Source organism: Sciurus vulgaris (genome assembly GCF_902686455.1).
Source record: "Sciurus vulgaris genome assembly, contig: HiC_scaffold_137_arrow_ctg1, whole genome shotgun sequence".
NCBI classification, from domain to species: Eukaryota; Metazoa; Chordata; class Mammalia; order Rodentia; family Sciuridae; genus Sciurus; species Sciurus vulgaris.
In genome coordinates, this window is record NW_027632916.1 from 2,499,056 (window position 1) to 2,524,075 (window position 25,020).

General features: G+C 44.3%; 1 pseudogene across 1 annotated transcript; it reads left to right on the forward strand.

Moving 5' to 3' along the window:
• Positions 1–750: 750 nt before the first annotated feature.
• Positions 751–8,351, forward strand: LOC306652165 (golgin subfamily A member 3-like; annotated as a pseudogene). The gene has a single exon. The product of its transcript is annotated as a golgin subfamily A member 3-like (transcript).
• Positions 8,352–25,020: the final 16,669 nt, after the last annotated feature.

Below are 25,020 nucleotides of genomic sequence, written 5' to 3' on the forward strand. Positions count from 1 at the left end.
GTTGTGTAGGCTGCCCTTGTCCATCTCCACCTCCTTTCCCACTTCTGGAAGGCATATCTGTTATTTTACAAAATGTAAATTTCAGTAGTTAAACTAAGTTCATTCCAGTTTTATTATTCATATTAAAATTAAATATGTTCTTAAAGATTCAAGTTCATTTAAATAATACCTTAAGTCATAAATGCAAATAAATAGAAAACAAAAAGATAAAATGGTGATTAGCTTTAAATAGCATTGGGAATTGACTTGTTTTACGACGAGAGAAACCTAACTAGAAATGGAAAACTCATCAATATAGTAAGTGTCCAATTTGATGAGCTCACTCACCAATCCATAAGCTCATTTTCAGCTTTAATTTCAGTGTTACGACATTTTAGTTTCTCTTTGATACAGCTTTTACTTATAAGATTAGTTTATTATAAACTAGTAGAGTCCTGCTCAGTAAAATCCATCCTTCCTGGCTGTTCTCTGTTCATGATAATGTTAGTTAGTTGCATTCATGTATGTCAAGTGTTCTTAAATGCAGAACATACTAACAGAGCCTATTTTAATAATGTGAAAGAGCATAGCAAACTAAATGTCTCTTGAGTTCTAGCTATGATAATAAAGTTTCCATTGCATACATGGCAGGAATTAGCACAGAGCCACTGCTTAGTCATTTGTTACAATGAACATCCTTCTTCAAAGACAACATTGCAGGGAGGCGTCGCACCGCCGCGCCCCGCCCCGCCCCTTGCGCGGCCACGTCTAGCCAAAGCCACAGGGTCGGCTGTGCCGGGTATCATGATACTGTTTGGTTTGCCTTCAAGCCATTTATAAGACTTTAAATCACCCCAAAATGGTAAACAGAGTGAGGTCCTTCCCAAGAACTCTGGAATGTTGCTGATGGCAGAAACCGAATGCACCGCAGGGTCACTTGTAGCCCTCGGTGTCAGCTCAGCTTGGGCTGTCCTGACCATGGACAGTACGTGGGCCAAGCAAGACAGGCTTCTGGAGGACAGTGCCAACAGTGGCACCTCAGCTTGCCCCAAGGCCCTCCTGCAGACCCTGGGCTTGCTAGAGCCACCTGACCAGCGGGACAGAGCTCAATGTACCAGCATCAAGGCTGGCAAAGCTTCTGAGGAAGGGAGAAGCCTTGGTGGGCCCGACCAGGGGACCCTCTGTCAGAATGGGCCTGTACCACAGCTCCCAGACCCTCTGCTGCCTCTCGCCCCCACCACCTCATCAGTGGGTCCTGATGCCTCTCCAGGTGTGGCTGGTTTCCATGACAACCTAAGGAAGTCTCAGGGAGCTAGTGCTGAGGGCAGTGTTAGAAAAGAAGCTTTGTAGTCTCTCAGACTCAGTCTTCCCATGCAAGAAACGCAACTGTGCTCCTCGACATCTTCACTGCCACTTGAGGAAGAGGAGCAGGTTCGACTTCAGGCCCAGAAGCAGCTGGAAGAGCAACTCAGACAATACCGAGTGAAGCACCAGCAAGAGAGGTCTAGTCAACCTGCAACAAAAATGAGACCTTTCAGCACACTGGATCCTGAGCTCATGTTAAACCCAGAGCACTTGCCAAGGGCCAGTCCTGTGGCTCTGACAACAGAGTACTCCTTCCTGCACACTAGTGTCCCTCGGGGACCCAAGGTGGGCAGCTTAGGTATGCTGGCACATGCAAAGGAGAAAAAAAGTTCCAAATTAAGCAGAATCCGGTCCCTGGCTGATTATAGGACTGAAGGTTCAGGTGACGCTGGTGGCCTGGGTCCAGCTGCTGACTCTAGCAGGGGCTCCCTGAAGCAGAGCAGAAGGAGTACCTCCATTGTGTCCGAGATCAGTCTGTCTCCTGAGGCTGATGGCCACCTCGAGAACGCCTCCCTGACTGGGGACAGTGTGTCAGAGGCTGACGGAAATGACAGCGACAGCTCCTCACACAGCAGCCTCTCCGCCCGTGGGACTGGTGGTGTTCTGGGGAATGAGGTGGGCACCCGGGGAGCTGCCTATGTGGTTGGTGGCCAGGAGATTGCTGTGGAGGCCCTGGGCCAGTTCCCCTCCATCAAGGATGTGCTCCAGGCCGCGGCATCTGAGCGCCAAGACCAGGGACAGGAAGTCAGTGGGGATGTGTGGAGCCGCAGAGACAGCGTCTGCAGCAGTGTATCCATGGATAGCTCTCTTGCAGAGACACAGGATGAAATGTTGCAGGTTCTGAAAGAGAAAATGAGACTTGAAGGACAGCTGGAGGTTTTATCACTAGAAGCAACTCAGGCACTTCAGGAGAAAGCCGAGCTGCAGGCCCAGCTGGCTGCCCTGAGCACAAGACTGCAGGCACAGGTGGAGCAGACCCACAGCAGCCAGCAGAAGTAGGACTCCCTTAGCTCTGAAGTGGACACTTTGAAGCAGTCTTGCTGGGACTTGGAACGAGCCATGACTGACCTAAAGAACATGCTGGAAGCCAAAAATGCCAGCCTGGCATCCTCAAACAATGACCTGCAGGTGGCAGAGGAGCAGTACCAGAGGCTGATGGCCAAGGTGGAGGACATGCAGAGGAACATGCTTAGCAAGGAAAACAGGGTGCACGACCTTCGACAGCAGATGGTGGCCCTGCAGAGCCAGCTACAGCAGGTGCAACTGGAGCGCACAACACTGACCAGCAAGCTGCAGGCCTCCCAGGCGGAAATTGCATCTCTGCAGCATGCCTGGCAGTGGTACTAGCAGCAGCTTGCCCTGGCTCAGGAGGCTCGGGTCAGGCTGCAGGGTGAGGTGGCCCACATCCAGGTTGGGCAGATGACCCAAGCTGGTCTGCTGGAACACCTGAAGCTGGAGAATGTGTCCCTGTCCCACCAGCTGACAGAAACACAGCACAGGTCCATCAAGGAGAAGGAGCGCATAGCTGTCCAGCTGCAGAGCATTGAGGCCGACATGTTGGATCAAGAAGCAGCCTTTGTGCAGATTCAGGAGGCAAAGACGATGGTGGAGGAAGACCTGCAGAGGAGACTTGAGGAGTTTGAAGGAGAGCGGGAGCAGCTGCAGAAGGTGGCAGATGCAGTAGCATCTCTGGAGCAGCAGCTGGAGCAGGTGAAATTGACTCTGCACCAGCGGGACCAGCAGCTGACAGCCCTGCAGCAAGAGCACTTGGAGCTGATGGGGCAGCTCACCTCCACACAGGAGGCTCTGCAGGCCCGGGGGCAGTCCCTCCATGACCTGCACACGCGCTATGACGAGCTGCAGGTGCGGCTGGAGGAGCTGCAGGGGGAGGCTGCCTCCAGGGAGGACGAGATCCACTTCCTTCAGAAAGAGAAGATTGTCTTGGAGGTGGCTCTGCAGGCGGCCAGGAGTGGCAAGGAGGGTCTGGACTGGGAAGCAAGACGCTTAGAGGAAGGTACTGAAGAGACCTCGGGACACCTAGAGCAGTTGAGACAGGAGCTGGCCGTGAAATCCAGTCAGGTAGAGACCCTGTAGCAGGAGATGGCCTCCCTGAGGAAGCAGATGCAGAAGGTGAAGGAGCAGTTTCTTCAGCAGAAGGTAATGGTGGAGGCTTACCGGCGGGACGCCACCTCCAAAGACCAGCTCATCAGTGAACTAAAGGCCACAATTAAGCGGCTGGATGCAGAGATGAAGGAACTGAGGCAGGAACTCATCAGGGTGCACGGGGAGAAGAAGGCTGTGGAGGTGGAGCACTCCCGTTTGCAGAAGGAGGCCTCCCAGGCCCACCAGCAGATGGCAGGTCTCCAGGAGCACCTCCAGGCAGTGCAGAAGGAGCGCGACGAGATGGAGATGCACTTGCAGTCCTTGCAGTTCGACAAAGAGCAGATGGCTGCTCTGTCAGAGGCCAATGAGGAGCTGAAGAAACAAGTAGAAGAGCTCCAGCAAGAGGCCAAGAAGGCCATCACAGAGCAGAAGCAGAAGATGAAAAGGATGGGCTTGGACCTGACCAGTGCCCAGAAGGAGATGAAGACCAAGCATAAGGCCTACGAGAACGCTGTGAGCATCCTTAGCCGCCGCCTGCAGGAGGCCCTGGCTGCCAAGGAGTCCGCAGATGCAGAGCTGAGCCAGCTCAGAGCCCAGAGCAGTGGTGGCGGCAGTGACCCTGCGCTACATGAGAGGATCCAGGCCCTGGAGGTGGAGCTGCAGAGCGTTGGTCACAGCAAGATGCTGCTGGAGAAGGAGCTGCAGGAGGTGATTGCCACAACTAGCCAGGAGCTAGAGGAGTCCCGGGAGAAGGTGCTGGAGCTGGAGGATGAGCTTCAAGAGTCCAGAGGCTTCAGACTGAAGATAAAGCGCCTTGAAGAATCAAATAAGAAGCTGGCTCTTGAGTTAGAGCACGAAAGAGGGAACCTCACAGGCCTTGGACAGTCCAGTGCTGCTCTGTGGGAGCACAACAGCATCTTAGAGACGGCGCTGGCCAAGAGAGAGGCCGACCTGGTCCAGCTGAATCTCCAGGTGCAGGCAGTTCTGCAGCGTAAAGAAGAGGAGGATCGCCAGATGAAGCAGCTCGTCCAGGCTTTACAGATCTCATTAGAGAAAGAGAAGGTGGAGGTGAACAGCCTCAGGCAGCAGGTGGCTGCTGCCAGGGCTGAAGCAGGACACAACCGCCGCCACTTCAGGGCGGCTGCCCTGGAGCTGAGTGAAGTGAAGAAGGAGCTGCAGGCCAAGGAGCACCTGGTGCGGACACTGCACTCCAGATTCGGGAGGAGAAACAGTCCCAGGAAATAGCACAGTTCCAGGCAGAGCTGGCAGAGGCCCGGACTCAGCTTCAGCTCCTGCAGAAGCAGCTGGACATGCAGCTGAGCCAGCAGTCCACAGAGTGTCAAGAGATGGAAAATCTCAAATGGGAGTTGGATCAGAAAGAGCGAGAAATCCAGTCCTTGAAGCAGTAGCTGGACTTGACAGAGCAGCAGGGCAGGAAGGAGCTGGAAGGGACACAGCAGTCATTACAGAATATCAAGTCTGAGTTGGAGATGATGCAGGAAGACCTGTCCATGACCCAGAAGGATAAATTTATGCTTCAAGCCAAAGTGTCAGAACTGAAGAGCAATATGAAGACTCTGCTTCAGCAAAACCAGCAGCTGCAGTTGGACCTCCGCCACCGCATGGCCAAGAGGAAGGAGCCAAAAGGTGAGGCCAGCTCCCCGGGCCCTGCAACACCCATCAGGATCCCTGACTGCCCCGTCCCAGCCTCGCTGCTGGAGGAGCTGCTGAGACCTCCACCCGCTGTGAGCAAGGAGCCCCTCAAGAACCTCAACAGCTGTCTGCAGCAGCTCAAGCAGGAGATGGACAGTCTGCAGCGCCAGATGGAGGAGCACGCCTTCACTGTGCATGAGTCCCTGTCCTCCTGGACACAGGCGGAAGGTCCCCCAGGGGAGCAGGTGAACCCCAAGGCAGACATGCGGCAACCAGTTGGAGGCCGGGCTCCCCCAGGAGGGCTGAACCAGTGACCACGCAGCCTGCACACAGTGCGGATGCGGCTGTTCCAGGGGACGCTCTTGTTTGAACATGTGCTCTCTATTTTCTGAGTGAAATTTAAGTTTTGCTTTTGCCTTTGATGAGGACTGAAACAACAGAATGAGAGTCAAGGATTACAGAAATAGTCCTTTAAAATCACAACTGGCTTTCCCCACAAAATAAGCAAACCTTAAGCCTAGCTTTGGGCCCAGTAAGGAACCGTGAGTGTGTGTCCGATGGGTTATTTGCAGAAGGAGGATCTTTGAGGGACAGGGACGCTGCTTGTGGAGGGCCATGCCAGTGGCCAGCTCCTGCAGAGACTGCTCAGTGGGGTCCTCAGGCAGCACACCTGGGCAGGCCTAGTGCAGGTTCTTACTGTCCTGTCCACTCAGTAAGACCTCTCCTTTCTTGCAGAGTGAATTTTTTATTTGCACCTTTGGATTTTTATTTCATTTTTTTCAATAGCCATCCCATAATAGGATGTACATAGAAATACTGAAAATGCTAATCTTTTAAAAGCATATGCCTATGTTATTTAAGAAGAACCTAATTGTCTTTTTGTTGATTGCCTTTTGGAAAAATTGCTTTTGGAAAATAATGTACACTTAGGATTTAGGGATATCAGAAAACTATATTTTAAGAAGTATAGTTTTTTTATTTACTCTACCTTCTAAACCAAACATCCTTGCCCAGATGAGTCTCCTTGTTTTAATTTTACTTTTTTCTGAGAGTCTTTGCTTCCTGTCCAGTATCTTCCTAGGTTTGTGTCACAGGCCTGTCAGGTACTGGCCCTGTGTGGACCCACCCACTTTGGCTGGCCACCAGGCAGGAGCAGGTGGGACCCTCAGTCAGGCCCAGTGGTCCCCACAGTCCCCAGGGGAAGAGGGCCTAACTGGAGTGAGGGTCACAGGCCCTTCGCTGTGCCCTCTCCCCATGCCATGCTCATCATGCTCACTGGCGTCGCCAGTGTCACCTGGTCAGAGGCCACGTCTGGAAGAGATGTGGTGCCAGGGGAAGGGAGATGTGGTCTCCTGAGGAACAGGAGGTTCAAAGGCCACAGCTGCCGCCTCTACAGGGGCACGTGTTCCACTTAGGAGGCAACGCTGCCTACGCTGACAGGGAGAGTGTAGGTCTTTGATTCTCCCTAGGTCACTAGGAAAATCTAAAACAGTATTTATTGTTATAAGGTGGGAAGGAGAAAGAGGGGAAGTCCAGGTGGCCGGTCTACACATGAAGTTCTGCACACGGACCGGCCTGGATTGGCTGTGTCAGCGGGTCCTGTCGTCTCGTGGAGAGAACAGCACAGAGTTTCAAGGAGTGTGTGTTCTCCCGTGGCATGTTGTTAGAGGTTAATTGATATAGCTAGAGTATCATCACTACCGATATGTGTGGTGTTTAAAAAATATTCCCTAGCAAGTATTGGAACTTGTAAAGTGTGTATATCGTCTGTACAGGGTTGATCTTGAAATACTTGAAAATTTCATTTTAAGTATGTCCTGTTTTTTATCTTAAGTTGGAAATTGTTTCTGACTAAATTGTTCTTGCACCATTAGAAAAGAAAAATGGAAATTTATGTTCTTATTTATTTTGGCGGTTACCTTTTGTCTGGGCAGAGACAGGACATGTCCCTGGGCTTGCTCTGTGGTGGAGCCGTCTTCTGCCTCCATCTCAGCGGAGTCTGCACGAGCTTCCATGCTTTTCCTCCTAGGAGAGGATGCGCTCGTGTGCCATGCTGGGCACCATGTCTGTCCTTTTCCCGTTCCTCCTTGCTTGGCAGTCCTGGGCCTCACCTCCCCTTGGCCCTTGCTTCCCCCTGCAGGGCCCTGGCCAGCCAAGAACCTGGCCTGTCTTGGCTCAGCCTTGTCCTCAGTGGCCAGTGCAGCTCTGGGCCTGAGGTGCTGCTGGAGCTGCACTGCCTTTAGGCTCCTCGAGGTCTCACGCTGCTGCTGCTGCTGCTGCTACTGCTACTTTTGAAGGTCAAGGGCGCTTTTCTGTCTCCTGGGGACCCACTGCACCTCCCCCTCCCGGAGCCAGGTTCTTGGGTGGACAGAGTTGGAACCACCGTTTCTCTGGGTGAAGTGCGAGTGACGGGATCCAGGCCTGAGCAGGGTTCTGCTGGGTGGCTCTGCGTGCAGTGTTCACCCAGGGTCCTGCCGTTGCAGGGAGCTGTATGCAGCTGGGTAGTTCACCACGCCATTGCCTGTATCACAGGGGGTTTCCACTGATTTTCCCTGTGGTACCCATCAGACTGATGCCCACACATCTTACAGATTGACGTGGCTTTGTTCTACTCTTTGGAAGATGTTTTGATAGAATGTGCAGTCGACTACTTGGGCTTGGGTCAGGGAGAGTGCAGCCTGTGGGGCAGCCCTGGTATTGGGATCAGGCGGCTTCTCGGCTCGCCCTAGGGGAAGGCTGGTTTTCTTGGTATGGGGCACTGCAAAAGCCATGGCCTACTGACTACCAGGGCACAGACCCCTATTTACTTTTTTTCTTTTAACAAAAATTGTCACGTGTAAAGGTTCTGGGAGTGTAAGGGACCAGCATATCTGAAAGGGAAATGTCCTGGAGGCTTCCTCCCGAGGACCCCAGCGACGCAGATACCTGTGGTGTGAGATCGGGGAGCCCCGTGTAACAAGCTTACTGACTCCACATTCCAGGTCTCAGGTTCTGACTGGATTCTTGAAGGTCAGTGTTGCAGAGGGTTTAGGAAATTTGGTTGTTCACTCACTCCTATTGTTCACTCATTTCTTATTTAGAGTTATTCATTTCTATAAAAAAATTCTCACAAAAGGAGTCATTAGGTTGGGGCTGTTTGTGCAAAAGGTGTCACTGTGTGTAACAGATTATAACTTTAAAAAGCGTGTTGATTTTTTATAATATAAGCGTGCTTGTGGATTCCTTAAATTTTGTGCAATAAACTATTTTTGGTAAAGGTTTTCCTAAAAAAAAAAAAAAAAGACAACATTGCATATCACAATAATACTTCACATTTAATGGATTCTAATTTAATCTGTTGTGACTAATGAATCAGAATGATCAAATTTGGCAGTGGTAGGTTATGTTTTCCTTATTTCACTAAGAGATTTGCAAGATAATAAATTGGTTTATTAAATTGTTGTGTCTCATATGATCCAAGGTTTAAAACATTTATGCCTTCTGTTAATTTCTGAAAATTAAAAACAGGAGATATTCTTATAATGGAGAATGGATCAGTTATTTAATTAAACCTCCTCTTTATAAATTATAAATTAAGTTAAGCTATGACTGCATGGAAAATGAAAAAGTAGACTTTAAATTAGAGAATTTGACTTGTATATAGAAAATGTAACAGATTCAGATTAGTGTTGTACCAGAACGGGATTCAAGGAGGTCCCTGGGCAGAGGAGACCTCTACCTAGACCTTGCAAGCTCTTGAGACAGAAAAGAATGTAAGTATGTATCACGTTTTATCAGAGGAAAAGTTTTATTAGAAAGTAAAAGGTGAAAATCTACATTCTCAAAGCTGAATACCAGTTATCTAAAGAGTGGGAAGCAGTGTTTTGGGGGTCACAGTCTCTTCTTTTAAAGAAAATGTATGAGGGTGGGTATAGAGAGGTATGTGGGGGTAGAATCAGCCTGGTGACACAGGACAATTTATGGTGATCTGGCAGGTCTCAGGATCCTTGGCTCTATGTGGTCTCCCCTACTTGGTCCATAGGTAACATTGTGAATGTACCTATATTATAGGTTCTTAAAATAGCCTATCTTTATAAAAGGATAAAAGATTACATTATCCTTTGTTCAGCCTATTCTAAATGAACAGTGTTAGTACATTAACAGTATAGAAGGCAATCTTCATAAGTGAGTGAATTTGTAGTCACATTAAGATTCACAGATTTTTTGAGTTTGGTAGTGACAGGCCTAGGAGAAAAACTGGCCTCCAGAGAAAAAGTTCTGAGGAACTTCAGCACAAGCCTTTTTGATTAAAGTTGCAGTCTCCTCTTTCTCCTTTTTGTCACATTTCTACCTATCTTTCATCTTTTTCCTGTCCTACCTCAATATGATACACACACACATGCGCACACACACACACACACACACACACACACACACACATGCATATATACTTTATATAATGGAATAGGAGCATTAATATACCACTTTATATATACTTTTTTTTACTTTTAAATATGTATATATAATAATTCCTCTGATTTGCAAATAGGAAATGGTTGCAGAAAGTTAATAGCTTTTGCAGTTCTGCTTCTATAACAGTTTGGAATTTATTTCTGATTAGCGTATAAACTGCTAGTGTGTCAGTGAGGATTTCTGAAGCTTTAAAACTAGTTTACTCCTATGAGTGCATAAAAAATTTCCTCTGCAATCAAGTTTTTTGCTATTAATTCTATTAACATTTTTTCCTGGAGTCTAAAAAACAAGAAAACACTAATATAAACTTCCATTCATTTTGTGTGATAATTATCTTTTCATTAGAAATCAATGGAATCTGAATAAGACGCTCCTTTACATCGCATGTATAATTAAATATTATCAACATTCACAGAAATTTATTGAATGCTCACTATGTGCTAGACAGTGCAGTGAGATGCCCAACTTGCCAAGAAGGAAGAACTGAGATTAAATCAAGGTTGTGACTGCACTTTTCAGGAGTGACTTATAAACCCTGGAATAAACATGTCTGGAAAAATTTAGACTCCAGTTAAATGTTAATAAGGGACTTAGGTCAGAGAGTTGATTCCATATAGCACAGTGCAGTTTAGCAATTTGGAGAAATATCTCATTTTTATATGTAAGCATACTGGGGTGCTTTGATCAAGGGTGATCCCAGAAGCACCATTGATTCATCTCTCCAGGTCCATTAGACATATTTGCTGCTGTAGAAACGGCCTCATGTCACAGCATGGGGCTCAGGGCCTGGGGCCCCAAGGCTGGGCTCCAGTTCTCATCCTACTCCACAAATATTCAGAATCAAATTGGTAGGAAAATAGGTTTTATTGACAGCCAGATTTGAAAGAGAGAAGAAATATTTGTTTCAGATTTCCATCTTTGGAGACTCTCGGGCAAGGAAAGCTCTTAGAAGAGAAGAGGGGGCAAATGGGGAAAGATGGGAAATACACCACACAGACATAGTGAGCCTGTGCCAGACAGGCTGGGGCAGGGGTCATACCCATGCTCAGCTTCCTTGGCATCTTCCCCAGGCTACCAGCAGCCTCCAGCCTCTATCGTCATTAGGAGCAAACCTGGAGTGCAGAAAACATTCATCAGAAAAATTCTCTTAATCTCACCCTGTTTCAGTTGTACAGTCATGCTACCTGTGTTACTAGAATATTTCAATGATCCCTAAGGTAATAGTTATCCCTATTTAGCAAATACACACTGAGCACCCACTATGAGCTGGACAATATTCTAGACCCTGGTGATCTCTTGTGGAACAGAAGTAGACAGAGTTTTTACTTTTAAAGAACTTACAACAGAATGGAAGAGATAAATACTAACCAAATAGTCATGCTTTCACACACACCAATTATAAAAAGTGAAGAAGGAAATGCAGGTGTAAATAGCAGAGGACACAACTGAGCAAACAGAAATTCCTAGGAAAGCCGACATCTTGAGTTGAAAACTGAAGGATACGTGGACTTTCAGTAAAAGTCAGAAAGAAACTGTTCCCAGGCTAAAAGAAGAGTATGCGCAAAGATCTGCAGTTGAATAAGAATTGAGTGGGTGTTCAGAAAAGTAAAATCAACAGGAATGGAAGATATGAAGAGATCCTAGATATGGAGAGCAAGGAAGACAGAATGTGTGGCATGTGGAGATACATAGAGGTCAGGCCTTCTCTGGGCTAGAGGAGACTGAGATGAAAGATTCAAGGAGAAAAATAATAAGCATGATGGGGTATGCCTGTAACCCCAGTAGCTTGGGAGGCTGAGGCAAGAGGACTGCAAGTAGAAGGCCAGACTCAGCAACTTAGCAAGGTCCTAAGCAACTCAGTGAGACTCTGCCCCAGAATAAAAATTAAAAGTGCAGAGATGTGGTAAAGCACCTCTGGGTTCAATCCCCAGTACCAAAATGAATAAATAATGAGTTTGGTTTAGATATATTAAGGTTTACAAAGCTTTGTTACATTTAGATGCAAAATAGACACAAAGCCATTCATTTATTTTAAAGCAATTTTGTTCATATAATTAAAGTGTTTAATTCCATGCTAAACATAGCATGAAAGAAATTAAGCACAGTTGGAAACTCTTGTGGAATGTACTTAATGCCATTTTCTCTGAAAATTCAATTACTCCAGACTTAATAACCTTGAATGTCACAAACTCACTTTTTTCTCTTTTTCTTCTTTCAAAAATATTTTTGAACACCTACTCTGGGAATGCAACTATCCTGAGTGGTTACAAATGATCATAATGGAATCTTTCTTCAAGGAACACATAGATTCAGAAAGATATTTTGTAATATTAACAATTACAGTATAGGTTTACAAGTGATTCATAAGGGAGATGTAGAGTTATGTGGCAGGACACAATAAGGACTCATAACCTAGTGTGTTAATCAGCTTTCTGTGACTGTGACAAAATACCTAAGGCAAACAAATTAAAGAAGAAAAGGTTGATTTGGCTCACAGTCTCAGGTTTCAGTCCATGATCTGTTGACTTCCTTCTGGGCCTGTGGCGAGGCAGCACATCATGACAGGTAGCACATGGTGGAGCAAAGCTGCCAGGAAGTGAAGGGGAGGTGGGGAAGGAGACCCAATGTGACCTTCACTGGCACACCCCTCCTCCACTAGGGCCCACCTCCCAAAGGTTCCTCCACCTCCCAATAGGCTGGACACCAAGGCTTCAACACAGGAGCCTTGGGGAACTTCAAAGTGAGATAAACACAAAATGTGTGACACTGCTGCCAGCAAAGCACCACAGCAGTGTTTTAGATGGTAAATTCATATTCCAGTAACAGGGTTATTCATTAACATCCTCAAGGGGTACACACTGTGCGTAATTGTACTGCCATACTTTCTTGACTGACAGATCAATAGGCTTACCTACACCAGCATCACCATGTGAGCTGTGCCTTGCTCTATGACGTTACCATGACTACAGCTTCATTAGGTGATAAGAATTTTACAGCTCCATTATGATCTTATGGGACCACGTATGTGCAGTCCATCACTGAAAACAGCATTGTCATGCAGCACAAGGCTATTCCTGGAAATTAAAAAAAAATGGTTTGAAAGTCATGATTGGTGATAAAATAATTAGATTTGCACTTCAGGGAATGCAATCTGGAATCTGTTCTTGAAGGAAGCTAGATGGGAATGAGACCAGATAAGGTACTGTTGAATGACACAAGTGAGAGAAAAAGTTGATGAATGGCGGAATAAGAGGTGGATGGTCCAAGAACAACGTGGGAAGGGAGAAACAACTGGATTTGTTAATTCACTAAGCAGATGGAAAAACAATGGTCGAAGGTTTCCAAGATAAAAATGAGGGTGCTGTCTTGGGAGCTGAGTGAGGGGAGGGGTTGGTCTCTCAGGAATAATTTTAGACAGCGAGTTCAGGAGATCTGAGGGACATGGGTGCAGAGCTTGGACCTTATGTGTCTGGAGTGAGAGAGGGCAAGTGGGAGAAGGGGCAGAAATCAAGGAGCACAGTTAAGGGTGGTGACGAGGCCTGGAGGGCAGGAGATGAAGCAGAGAGCATGGGGGACACGTGGAGGGAAAGAAGAGAAGTGGGCCAAGGTGCCCAGAGAGCCCAGAGAACATCCAGGGAAAGCAGCGAGAGGGAGGAGGGAAGCCAGAAAGGATGAGGCACAGCAATCAGAGGAAAAGGAAGGGCAGTGTGGGTCACCTGCAGCTAGGACTGTGCACCACCCAGGAGGTGACACCTGCAGGGCCAGGGCTGAACAAATGAAGTGTCTTCCTGAGGGCTGCCAGGTGTCTGGCAAGCCTTCTGTTAGAGCAGGTGAAGAGGCATGGCCCCGCATCCAAAACCAGGTATGGGGGAGACCTCCTCAACTGGATCGCCTTGTCCTGGTCCTGCGGCCAGGAGACCACACAAAAAACCATGCTCCTGCTCATTCACGTTTCCTAGGGAGATATTTTTATTTTTGTCAACCTCGACAGGGACCTTTAATCTTTTTCAGTCCCAGTGAATCCATCTAATCCCTTTTCTGAGCCATTTATTATGGCTCTATAAAAGATTCAAATCCCCAAATAACCTTTCTAAGGGAAAAAAAAAAATCAGTCCTGCGTTTCTTGGGAGTATCCATTCAGGACGTTTAGTTTAAGTGCTTTTTGTTTTCCTCCTTAGTATTGATGGCTCTGCAGGCAGAAAAGTGATTTGGTTTATCTGTTCTCCATCGAGATCAGGGCACAAAGATTAAAATGTTTACCATGCTTCCAGAGATCATGCTGATGGTTTAAATGGTTGGAGGGGGGGGCGCTCTCTAGAGAAAGCAATCAGAAAAACCGAGGTATCAGCACATCAACACAGCAGTAATGCATTTGCCTGCCCTGTAAATTCTACTGAACATTAGGTCCTCACGACAGTTTCTGCAGCAGTATACCTGTGATGGAAAAATGAATGGAACAAAGTAAAATGTCAGATGGGTCCGATTCTCATTTCCAACATGAAGAAATAAAAAGCAAACTGATTCATAAGTGAATCATTAAAATTGGAATTTTATGAATTCCAATTTTACATCCCTGAGTTCCTTTCACCACCGCCAGGTCAGAGCTGGTTTTAAAACACAAGATCCATCAGGTGTTGCTGTGCTTCAAATGCTTTAATGGTTCCTTTAAACTATAGGATGGGGCTCAAGTACTTGTGGAGATAATGGTAGCAATAAGACCAGCAACAGCAGCAGCCAAGTGATGCATGTCAGTGATTATTCTGGATTCATCGCATGTACTCCTCCTCCATAAACATTTTAAGGAATTTGTGAGAATTTATACAGATGGCCAATTAGCACAGGAAAGTATGTTCAACATCACTGATCACTAGAGCAACATAACTCAAAACCACTCAAAGCCATCTTACATCTACCAGGATGGCTACTCTAGAAGAAAATAGCCAGTTCTGGTGAAGACATGGAGAAATTGGAACCTGGTGCACCATTGGTGGAAATGTAAAATTTCCCCAGGAGATAGTTGCTCAGTAACTTAACAGTTGATTTACCTTTTGATCTAACGAGCTCACAGCTGGGCATATCCCCAAAGAAATAAAGTTGGGGTCTCAAAAAGACAATTTGCAACCTTTGCTCACAGCAGGCTTATTTACAGTAGCTAAAATGGGGACACAACCACCTGTCCATTAATGGTATGGTGAGGCAAAATGCAGTGGAAGCACACAGTGGAATATCATTCAGCCTTGAAAAAAGAAGGAATCCTAACACTTGCTTCAAAAATATGGGTAGACTTTGAGGACATCATGCCAAGTGAAATAAGTCAGTCACTCAAAGATAAGTACTGCCCCTCTTCTTCAAGTTCACAGAGGGAGAAAGAGAATGGGGCTGGCAGAGGGAGAAGGAACAGACATTGTCTTGTGGACAGGGAGCTCGAGTTTTACAAAATGAAGCAAGTTACGGAGCTGGATGTGGATGGTGGTGATGGTGGCTGTGCCAGATGGTGAATGTGTTTGATGCCACTGAACTGCACAACTGAAGTTTCTCCAGTTCTCCATTCTAAAAAGCGGTTACTATGGGAACGTTCATGATATGATATCGAACCACAACTTTAAATTTGAAAAGACGCATTATATCGGGTTTATTAGGAACCTCATCCTAGGAGTCAGGAGTCACTCCATCTTTCAGGCAAGAGAACAGAGGACCACAGTCAGTTTCTCAGAGTCTAGGGCTCTCAGACCCTCTGGACAGGCAAGAATGAGCTTAGACAATCCCTCCAGCATTTTCTCCCAGGACTGCAGCTGCTATATTTGTAACTCGACCAACACTCTGGTGTGGCTGTGTTTTTCCTTAAAAATTATAATAAATGAAAAACACCACCAAGCCACACTACCCTGCTTTCCCATCTCTCTCTGCCTCTCCCACACTCCCTTTCTTGATGCCAAGGGAGGAATCCTTTCTTCTTTATGTTCATGGAGCAGTCACAGAGACTCAAGTGCTCTGATGGCCTTTTCCTCAACTCACCACCACTCAGCCACCCAGAGTCCTCTCAGTGCCAAGAACAATCATCTTTGCAATGTAAGAACATGTATTGATCTAATGTGACCTCGTGGCAGAGCCACTGAGGCTTAGTCAAGTCAACTACTCACCTGGAAGGAACAAATTGGTGACGTGAGTCCTGATTCTATGCCTGGATTGCTTAGTCTCTTTATCACTGTATTTTGCATAATTATTATGTCAAAGGTGGTGACAAGCATGTTAAAGTCTCCAGCTACTCTGGTCTGCCATTTGATGTCTTTGCATATTTTACATATAAAGGATTTACTTCATATATATCCTGATGATATGTTTTTCAAATACACTATTTTGACATATTTGTGGATTATACTTATTTTTTAAAAAGATCCTTTATGTCCCATTTAATGGCCTTTCTTTGAAAATTGTGACATTGGTATAGCAACCACTGCATTTTTATTACCTTGGGTTGATATATTTTTATATACCTTTTTTACCTTCAGCCCCTCTGAGTCAATAAATTCTGGCTCTATCTGATAAATAATGTACTTGTGTTTTATTTCTGACCCAGTCTAAGAATCTGTGAGCTATCTTTCCTTTCCTTTCCTCCACATATGCATTGCATATATTTTTGTTGGCATAATATATTAAGACTTTTAAAATACAAGCATCTACTTTTCTCTTTGCATGAGGTTAGGTCTGGCCTGACTGACATTTACCCTGAAAGGAACAGTGAAATTTCTCCAGTTCTCCATTCTATCACTTCAGCTGCATTAGAATTCTCCATGCTGTGCCTGGACAGTGGGTGACGTTCACTTAAATGTTTCTGATCCACCAACTGAGCAGTGTGAAAGAGAGAGTAGATGCCAGGGTCAGTTTCAGCAATTTTGTCTTCTCAAGCTGCTTCTCTATCTTCACTTAAAATATTGTACCAGTAAGGTTTCTATGTCTTGTTCAAGTCTTCAACCAAGTCTCCACCTAGGAAGGGATGGAGAGAGTAGGGCAGGAAGGGAAGGGACAGAGAGTTAAGTACTCTGTGACTTGCCTGGTCCCATCAACAGGGAGCACTGCAGCCTAAGAAGGGTTCGTCCAGCTAGAGTCTGAACTCTGGAATATTCTGGAAGAAGCTGAGTCAGACGAAATCCTAGAAGTTCTGTGTAGTCTTGTAGCCTCACCTAGAACCTAAAAGTGCATCCACACTGGTTGGGAAAGCTGCGGCATAGAGAGCGATCTCTTCTCTCTCCCTGCCCCTTCCTGCCTCTCTCCTGTTCCATCCCATCCTTCCCTTTCTCGCAGGCTCTACCCACAACTCCTCATTTAGAGTCTCTTTTGACTCCAGGTGACTTTCCAGTGCTTCCCATGGAAGGGAGTGTGAGCTAGACCTCAGGCTGCCTTCACAGGGGTCGCACAGGATGGTGAACATGCAGAGACTCTTTTGCACCTCAAGGCAATGAACTGCACCCCTTCTTATTGCAGCACAGTCTGGTTGTCTTACATTTTTACATTTCTTTGTTCATTTCAGAGAATTCCAGCAGGAGGAGAGGGAGAGGGTGCTGAGTCTTATGCTCCTGCTGCCAGCCTTCCCGGATCCCTGCCGCCTGTCCCTTTGACTTTGAGAACCAATGCCATATTGAGTCAATCTGACCTGACCTGACAATGCTGCCAATGTATTTTTATTTAATAAGTATTTTTTAATTTGATTTAATTGCCTACAGCACCACCCCCTCTGAGAGACAGGGATCAGAGTCCTCTGAGATGGAACATTTATCCAAAGAACTTGGAGATTGATTAGAATAGAACATAGATGTTTCTCTCAAATCTGTCTTCCTGCTGCTTTGTGGAAGTAGACATTTGTCAGTCTCCTCTGAGGCTTCACTTTTTAAAGTGTTTATTTTATAGCTTCTTCTGCTTTTCACTTATTAGAATGGCAGCAATTTCTAAACTCATCATCTGCCAGACCAGAAACTAGAAATCTAAACTTACCTTTTGCTACCATCTGCTTCAGAGTGACCTGACATGTAGGAAGTGGGGCAGGGTAGAGTGGAACCCCCTTCCAGACCAGAGCTTCTCAAGTTGTGGGTGCTGCAGGATGGTTCCCCATATCCACCACAGAGGAAGATTCTGCAAAACATGATAACTTGAAGTATCAGAAAAATTTAAAAACAGATCTGCAAAATGCAACCTCATTCTTTATAATATTTACATTTAGTAGACATAATATCTCCCCCACAAAGTGGTATAAAAGTTCCTAAAAGCTTACTCTTGATTTCTGTAATTGTTTCCTTGCTTCTTTCAAGTCTGTGTAAATTATGGGACAACAAGATTTTTAAATATGAGTATAGATGGGTGATCTCCTATCTAGTCTTTATGTCATCCTGAGCTCAAGGACTCCAGAATATAGGGGTTGGGGTTGTAGCTCAGTGGTGGAGCACTTACCTAGCATGTGTGAGGCACTGGGTTTGATCCTCAGCACCACATAAAAATAAATAAATAAAATAAAAATGTCCTGCCCAGGTACAACTAAAAATATTTTTTAAAAAGAATTCCAGAATATATATATCTGATTCTCACTATTTGTTAAAGTTATGGTCTATAAAGTTGTCACAAACACAGAATTAGAAAATACTAAATTATTGCTTCTGGGGGAAATAGAGTTTTTCCTTTTTTGTCAGCCTCTGGTAATGACATTTGAATCTAGTGATGGATGAACAACCTTGCCTAACATGTTTGTTTTTAAAGAAACCTGTCTAACATATGCTGTTGACTCACCAATCCTGCGTTCATGGCCTACAGTACTGTATTTCATGCCTGAATTCATGCCTGAATTTCATGCCTGGAGGAAGAGACCTTCAGCACGCGAGCGGGGAGGCCAGGCCCAGATGCGGCTCTGACCTCAGCTGAGGGCCTGCACTGAGCAGGTCAATGCTTTCAAGCGTCCTCTCATGGCCAAGAACAATGGAGAGATTCAGAGTGTTCCTTCAGGGATCAAATAAACATTAGTGAAAAAGAAAATGGAACCCACCAACAATGAGAACTGATGTGTGTGTGAACGTGTGTGTGCGTGTGCATGCACGCATGTATGTGTATGTGCATATGTGAGTGTGTGTGCACGTACACTACTCCATATCTCCCCTTGGAAGCCTAAGACTCTCTACCATGTCCAAAACTAAATTCTGACTGTCCCCCACAAAATCTGGTCCTCTCATAGTTTTGCAAAGAATCCTTAGAGTTTCTTCTTCTCTCACCTCAAATGTAGCCACAGGTGGATTGTTTTTCACACCCTTCTCTGGTCCAAACACAGTCACCCCTGGCTTACTGAATGGCAGTTTCCTCCCTTGTAGCCTATGCTCTGTGAAGCAGACAGAATGTTTTTTAGAGGATGTATTACGTTTTATGTTCCCAAAACCCTTTTTCTTTTTTTTTAATTTTACATTTTAACATTTCTTAAATCAATATGAGAACAACAAAAAAGAAGGCCAGAGTTGAAATGATAACCTTTTTTGTCCTGTTAGTGACCCATAAAGTTATAATGGGTCTTAAAATTTGAGTTATCTTAGATGCATGAAAATATAGTAGGATAAATGTTGCCACTTCTTTGCTCAAAAGCCTCCAGTATCTTCCCCCCTTGTTCAGAGTGAAGTACTGACAGAGGCCTCCAAGCCCTGCATGACCCCTGTCCCTGCTTCTCCACCCTAACTAGCTCCCACTTGACCACTGGACTCCATCTACACTGGTCTCTCTGGTCCTTAAACAAGACACTTTTGCTCCTGCCTCCAGGATCTTGGCCCTTGCTGTCCCCCCTGCTCCCATGTCCTGTGGCTGTTTTGAAATTTCTTGTCTTTCCCCAAGTGCCACCTGGTAGCAATGGCTTCCCTCTGACACTCCTCTTGCTTTATTTCTCAGTGGAGGACTTCAAGCTCACGGACACAATATGGACATCCATTCCTCCTTCAACTAGACTACATGCTGCTTGAAATATGAGCAGGGACTTCCAGAGTTCATCAGAAAAGGTAGACATCCACGAGTTAAAATTCAGTTATGGATGAAGTCTATAAGCTGAGTACCTCCCTCTCCAGGCTCCTCAAAGCCCATAATTTAGGAAACAGAGTAGAGCTGTTCGTACATTGAAGAACTACCCCCAACCCAAGGGTGGTTTGTGCTTGAGGGTGCATCCCGACAATGTGCGACTTCACTACACTGAACATTTCTGCTGCCTGTCTGGCCAGATATAATTACTAAGCTTCGTCCCCCACAGCTTTTTCTCTCTTCCCACACTAACCAAGATGTCTCGTCATTCATACTCCTCAACTTGATGGTGAAGGTCCCAAATGACTCAGCTACAAGCATTCTTTCTTTCTGTGGCTTTCTTTAAAGCCAGGTGTCCCTCAAACCACTCTTTGTCTCCACTTTTATTAACAATGGCACCCTCATCAAAGGGTCTCCTCCTCCCCCACTGTCTTCCCACCTGCACCAAGTCCATCTTCACCCTGTCTCTGTAAACATCTCCCAGACATTTCCTGCTTGAAGTTGGAGCCATTACACATCTGAGCCTTGACCTAAATTATTGCTTGGGCAATGCGCTGACTACCATACATTGTGCCATTGATTTTATTGTTGTATTATTCAAATAATTTTCCTTTATTTATTTTGTCACCTGTTTTAATGTCCTTGGCACACAGGAAGGCCCTAACTAGTAGGCTTTTACTAAATGTGCAAGACTATATAAGAATCATAGTAACTATTTGAAATATAAGATTGATTAGAATACTAAAGGACATTAACATCACATCAATTTTGTACTGTCTGACTCTTTACTGCTTATTTTGTCTGGTATCTTCAAATTGTTAACTGGAGAAGAGGATCACCCAAGGAAATTTTATGTTAAAGCTAAACCTGTCAAAAACCAACCATGATAGTTACACCGTAATGAACTTCCTTCTCATGTCCCTACTGTGGCTATCTCTTCTTTACCACTTTGTCATGAAATAGGAGAAGACACCACTATGGCATCAAAAGGATTAAAGACTTTTCTTTGGAGACTAGCTGGTACAAACAGTAGGTTTCAGAAACTAAAGGCCAAATAGTTGAAGCAGATGACTCCAAAACACAGGAGATGTATTTTGATGCTCAGTTTTGAGTACATGCAAAAGAACATAGTTATCCTTAGGCATTGTTATGAGTTAATTAAGTATAAATCATGTCAAACTAATTGCATTTGCTTTTAACTGGACCTCCAAACTGTAAACTCAGAGAAATTTCATCAGCATAATAAAAAATAATTTTTTAAGCTGGGCATTCTGATGTCCATTTGTAATTCCAGCTACTCAGGAAGCTGAGGCAGAAGGATTACAAGTTTCAGGCCTGCCTGGGAAACTCAGGAAGACCCTGTCTCAAATTAAAGTTTTAAAAAGTGCTGGTGGTATAGCTCAGGGATAGATTGCTTGCCTAGTTTTGGCAAGGTCCTGGGTTCAATCCCTGGTTCTGCATTTAAAAAAAATTTTTTTTAAACCATTGCCATATTCCTTCATGAGTTCTTTGTGGATAAAGCAGAAATATAGGCAATACCCTGAAGTTTTATCATGTGCTTGACTAATTTATTGAGACTCAACAATAGGCAAAAAATAAATAAATAAACTTAACAGTGACAGGTGGACAGATGTGTGCACAACCCCTTCAGGATCTCACCATGTTTCACATATTTAGCTACCTATCACTGTTTGCATTTTTATACACAGATTCATACTTATGCATATGTACTATATGTATACACACAGATATACTTAGGAATTTGTACATAATATTTAATATTAATATAATATAATTTTATATTATAATTTCTTTCCTCATTATTATTTTTAAAAACTAATCAAGAATATTTTAATTACATACAAATTTTGCAAGAAGAAACTACTACAGTTCATAAAAGGCTCACGTGTCTCTGTCAGAGGACAATTCTCTCTGCCTCTGGCATTTCTGCCTGCTCTCAGCCTCCTGAGCAAAGGCGTTTGTTTATTTATAGCCAATTTAGCCATGGTTGTATAAGGAGATACTTCAGACTAGAAAACCCTCACTTCTCTCCCTAAAATAGGTTTGTTCATATTCTAGGGTAATAAAAATAATCACTCTGAAAGGGGTGATCAGCATATTTGCCCAAAGTCACTCATAAGATTGGGAGTGTCCTCCACTGGGTGCCACCCAGGAGTGATGGTCTATTGGGCACAGAGCTGCCCCTGGCCTGTTCCACGTCACCCTCAATGGGATGAAAGAGGCAGCGAAGGCTGGTGTGCACCTGAAGCTCAGGCTGACTGCCCTGTCAGGGTCACAAGCCATCCAGATCATGAGGGTTCACTGTCTCTGGGCCAATAGAATCTATGGAAGTGTGGTGAGCAAGCCTCGCAGCTCCTTGCTGCTCGGGGATGCCTGGCCACTTGACAATCAACAATAGGCAAAAAATAAATAAATAAACTTAACAGTGACAGGTGACCAGGTGTGGAGGGTCATGTGACCATATCACAGCTAACCAAAATGCTGGTCTTTACTACTCTTCATTTATTCTGCAACCTAGAACATGAACTATTATAAAGAAAGAATATTAAAGTTAGTGAATGAGGAGAAATGAAGATGATAACTAACATCTAGATAACGTAATCAAAAAGAAGTTGACAGATGAGAAGCGTGGTCCAAAATTAACAGGATGAGCATCCACAGAACTAGAGATACAGTCCTAAGCTTCATTTAAAACATAGCTGCCAGGAACAAAATAAAAGAGGTTGACATGAGCAAGCCACATAAATAAATATAAAAATGTAAATGCCTAGGGGATCTGCATTTCCAAACTTAAGAGAAGAGAGTAATCAAGAACTTCCCTCCCACTAGAAACAATTAGAATATTGGACAAAGCATAGAGAATGACTATTTTCAGACATTAGACAAGGTACAGTAAATGACCGTAACCTGAAGAAAAACACTTCCTGCTTAAGGTTATGCTGGGTATGAGGGAAAGAGAGGGAAAATAAAGCCCAGCATTTCTTGAGGAGTTAAAAAGTGGAAGTTTGGGGAGGCTGAGGGATCTGTAATCATGAAAGACAATGCCTAACAACCAAGAGGTAATTAAAGAGAGCTCCAGAAATCTGCATAAGGATCCCCTTGAACTTTTGGTTGATAATCCTTGTAACACATGTGTGAGGAAAACCCAATGAAGGTAGACCAGAGTAACTTTCAAGGGGAGAGCTGCAACCAGGAATAAGAATCCCCAAGGTCACCCAGGACAGCCATCGCTCAAGCCTGCTAAAACAGGGCTGTATAGTCTTTGAACACAGCCTTCTCAGGGTAGATGCAGAGGGTCCAACCTCACATTTTAAAAACTGTAGCAAAATCAGCTCTAGAACAATGACCACTTCAGATTTACCCTAAAAGAGATTTAAAAATAAATCTCAAGCTAATGCATGTGTAATTTAACTGCTGCAACAAGACAGAAGCCCAATGTTCTCCAAAGGAGCATAACAAAATCCAGCACTTAATATCAAATATGCAGCAGCCACTCAAGAATTATGTACTCAGAAAACAGGAAATGTGCTCCACAGTCAATAAAGACAGACCCAGAAATAACATGGAAGATAGAATAGGCAGAAATGAACATTGAAAAAGTAATTATACAGATGTTCCACATACTCAATGGTGTAAAAGGAAATATAAATATTGTAAGGTAAACATGGGAGATGCTGAAAGCATTCAAACCAAGTCTATATTGATAAAAATAAAAGCTCTAAATTAGCTCTTGCTAATCTAGAAAGGATTCGCAACCAATTAGACACTTTAAAAAAGATATCAAACCAGGCATGGTGGCACACATCTATAATCCAGCCACTGGAGAGGCTAAGGCAAGAGGATTGGGAGTTCAAAGCCAGCTTCAGCAACCTAGAAAGGCCATAAGCAACTTAGTGAGACCCTGTCTCAGAATAAAATATACAAAGGGTTGGGGATGTGGCTCAGTGAGTAAGCTCCCCTGAGTTCAATCCACATACCAAAATAAAAAGAGAGAAAGGGGTCAAAGAACTTGAATATCAAATAATGGGAGCTATCCAAATGGCAGCAGAGTCAGGAAAAAGAATTTTAAAATAAATATTTATGATCTGCAGAACAATATCGAGAGAGAGAGAGAGAGAGAGAGAGAGAATTACAGTCCTAGAAAAAGGGGAAAGAAAAAATATTGAAAGCAAACTGTAAGCCAACAATTTCAAGAAGCTAAACAAACCCTGAGCAGAAAAAATATTAACAAAAAATAAATAAAAATAAATCTTACCAATAATAATGAAACTGCTAAAACCCAGTGATAAAGAATACCTTAGAAGAAGGTAGAGGGGAAACAGTAGTGTTAAACACTTAAAAAAAGGAACTTAAAAATGACACCAAATATTGTGTTAAAAACTATATAAACCAGAAGATAATCAGTAGTTTTAAAGTACCAAGAGAAAAAGATGTTAACCTAGAAACATAAAATATTGATTAAAATATTGAAATTAAGTACCAGCACACATGTTAAGAAATGTTAAAAAACTGTTAAAAAATGGTAAGGAAAAGTCCCGGGGACAGGAGGAAAAATATCAGTAGGTGAAAATTTTACCTCCATACAGAAATGAAGAGTCCTGGAAATGGCATCTATGTGAAAAACAGAAAACACATTTTTCTATCTCAAAATTTTATTCAAAAACTGCTTAAATCAAAATAATAGCTATGCATTGTAAGTTTATAGTGAATTGAAGTAAAATGCATGGCAAACTGAGCACAATGTTGGGGCTGGGGATTTGTAGGTAATGTCACCAGGGCTTAAACTTACCTAGGTTGAACTTTACTCCAAAGAGGGGGGAATCAAGATGGGCACTAAGGTAATATCTGAGAGAGCTTTCAGTTCTTAGTTCACAGAGGGACATCCCAAACAGTTCAGTACTCTCACCATGGTTACGAGGCAGAGTTTGGAGTTTGAGGAGATGAAGACATGGAAATTGAGGGGAAGAGCACCAGAGAAGAATGGATGGCATGCAGAGAGAGCTCTGATATCAACAGGAAGCTCGCAGGTCTGCAGCCGGGTGCAGGTCTATGAAAGAATAGACAAGAAACTCCCTCAGGGGTTGAAGGACCACCAGAAGGGAGTTAAGCAGAACAATTCCAGAGAGTCACATGGAAAGGTGAAGAGCCTGAAGTCCTGTCACCAGAGTGGAAAGATTTTTAACACATAGGACATGAGTTAGAAGCTCAGGAGGATTTCACTGCACTCATGGAGCTGAACTGTGCCTACATTAAAGAGTGCATCCCTCCTGGCAAAGCTTAAAAGCAAGGCTCAAAAACTTCTAGTTGCTTCTAAGCAACTTAACTATGCTACCTCACCGGAAAATTAAAAGAAGTTACAGAAATGATAAAACTTAGCAACCAATCATGTAAAATCCACAAGGTTCAACAATCAAT